The following is a 2,926-nucleotide window of genomic DNA, read 5'->3' on the forward strand; positions in this document are numbered from 1 at the left end:
ACGAACAAAATAGGTCTCAGAGACATAGAAGCATGGAACAGTCTGTGGAATCTCAGAGGGAAGGCAGGGGTGGGTGAGTTGGTGGGAAGAGATCAACCAAAAAACTTGTATACATATATGCATAACCCATGGACACAGACAATAGGGTGGTGAAGGGGGCAGGCTAGAAGGCGTCAATGGGGGGAAAGTGGACATATGTAATACTTTCAACAATAAAGATTTAATTTTATAAAAGAAAAAGAAAGGGACAGAATAGAGGGTGAACCTTATGAGCATTAAGGTCTTAATGAGATTAACATTGTTAGACTCAAGCTATGAATATTGGGAGTGAGGGGGTGGATATCTATGCCTTGCTATTGTCCCTTGGTGATGGAGGTGAGGACAGTGGGAGAGGTATGGCCTTGGTCCAAGTGTATGAGGCTCTCTCTAGACCCCTGTTCTGGAAGCTATGTGTTTGAGCTTGCAGGAGCATCATATAGCTCTACCTGGCACGGCCTTTGGAAAACCTCACTGTAGCTACTGAAAGGGGATGGGAGAGTAACATTCTATGTCCAGTACGTGCTTCTTGTATGTTATCAAATTTAATCACCACAGCATCTGTGTAACAGAGTAATTATTTTTATTAAAACCACTTTGGAGATGTGAAGACAGATCTTTGATGCTCCTTAGGTGTTTAACTGCTTGCTATCTAGCATCACGAGCAGACACTGCACAGAAGAATAAAACTCCTGATGTGCCTGAGGGTAGTGACTTTAGACCACTGGGATTTTGTGGTGTCCTCTTTACCCTCCATCAGCTCCTACAAGACACGTATTTTTAGGAGAGAAGACAGTCCTATAATGAAAGTATGAAGAAGACTATTCTGAGTGCTAGACCCAGTAAGCCTTGGGTTAAGGGGTGCCCCAGGAGGGACCCTCAAATGAGAACAGCTCTGGAGGGAAGGCCAAGGAACCTGTACATACCATCATCATGAGAAAATATTTGCTGTACTCCAAAGACACAACATTAAAATACCCTCTTCCAACACAACCTGGTTTTAAATCCGACACTTCCTACAAACACACAATCAGGGATTTTCCCGTAAGAGCTGTTATCTTCAAGTGCATCAAGACATGAAAACTCAGCAGCTAGAAAGATTTATATACTTCTTTAAATATCTCCCATGGACAGCACAGGGAAAGTTCATTTTTAAGCTTTGTTTCATAGTTTCATGAACTTCTATCACTTGGAGAAAGAATCAATTTTTCTGTGACATTGGGGGGAGGGTCTCAGAGAGTATCCATTTGAGAACTCAATGGATTACCAGCATATTTTGGAGTTGAGAGCTCAACATTTATATATATAATACTAGAGGCCCGATGCACGAAATTCGTGCAAGAGTAGGCCTTTCTTCCCCCGGCTGCCAGCACTGACTTCCCTGGCAGCCCCGGCTTGGTCCTGGAAGGAGGTCCGGTCTAATTAGCATAATATGCTTTTATTATTATAGATGTAGGCAATCTGGATAAGATTTACGATTTTTTTTAAATTTCACAAATTTATTTCCAAAGTTAGAATTATAAGCACTCCTGGAGTATATTTTCCTTCTCCTGGTAACAACACAATTTCAACCCAAGTACCTAAATAATTCACTTATGTAGAAGAACCCATGAAATGCAAATGAGCATGTTCCCTAATTACCATTTCTGTTGACCACCTCATAGCACCATTCATGGTTGCAAACTGCAAAGCCTTTAACCAAAACAAGACCCAGGCAGGCTTTCAAGGACCAGGGTAGCAAGTATGGGCTCAATGGGAAATGAGAATCATAACTTACAGTTCTGGAGTGCCTGAACTGGAGAGAAGGGAAAGCTATAAGCTATGGACTACCTATTTTCTTCTCTCCACCGGTTTGTATCATGCATAGTGGGAGGTGCCTGATCCCTCCCCTTCCCAGCACATGGACGTGTAATATTTATATTAATATCCACACGTCCGGCCATTCAACCATCCAGGCATATTTACACAAATAGAACACACTGGCACATAGACGGTGTGTGAGTTCCACACCACTGCAGTCTGTCTGTGCTTTGTCTCGCTTGAGGTCACCCATTACTCGAGTAAGCACCTGCCCTTGTGACCGCTTCCCACCCTGCAGGGGTTCCATGTGAGCAGAGAGCTGGCAGGGTCGGGGACTTGAGAAAGCCCAGCTTCCAGATGGGTCTAGGCTGCCCTGAAGGAGGGGGCGGAGAGGAGGAAGAAAGGAAGGGGCGGTCCGCAGAGGGCCACGCCCTTCTATGTCCAGGCCCTTCGCAGAGCCAGACTTGGGTATGGCCTCGAGGAGGTAGGGTAATCCAGAGCGGCCAGGTCCCGCTGCTTTGAAATGGGGAATCTCGAGTTGGCCAAAGGGCGAGAATACAAACAAAATTACCGTGTTTTTAAAAATTAAATATTCGGTCCTCTGCCCCCTCCTCCCCCAAAAGGGCCGCTTCCAATGTCTGCCTGTGAGCCTGGCTGTCTGGCCCTACCAGGCATTGAGGAGACCCCAGACCTCGGCCAAGTTTCCTCCTGTTGCTCCTACTGCGCCCTAAGCGGAGTGGGGGTAGGGGTCGGGGGAATGGTCAAGTTAGCCCTGCCTGGTGGCTTCCTGGAAGTCAAGTGAAGTTAACAGTCCGTCCCTGGCCCAGGGATAGGAGGCAAACTCTCCCCGGCAACCGCAGTTCAGCACTGAAAATCCCTGTCTCTCGGGACCGGACTCGGGGCACCGCCCCAGGTGCGCAATGCATAGTCGCAGCGACTAATTAAGGACGGGTGCCCTTTCCTTCACTCTCATAAACTCAGAGCCCTGACTTCACAAGTACCTGCCCCTTGGGGTGGCTTTATCTCCAACGACCCCGCAGCGGAGCCGGACCCCGCCCTCCCGGGGCGCTTCAGCCCGCCCCCGGGACGG

The sequence above is a fragment of the Myotis davidii genome, unplaced genomic scaffold, assembly GCF_000327345.1.
Source record: "Myotis davidii unplaced genomic scaffold, ASM32734v1 scaffold44, whole genome shotgun sequence".
NCBI lineage: Eukaryota > Metazoa > Chordata > Mammalia > Chiroptera > Vespertilionidae > Myotis > Myotis davidii.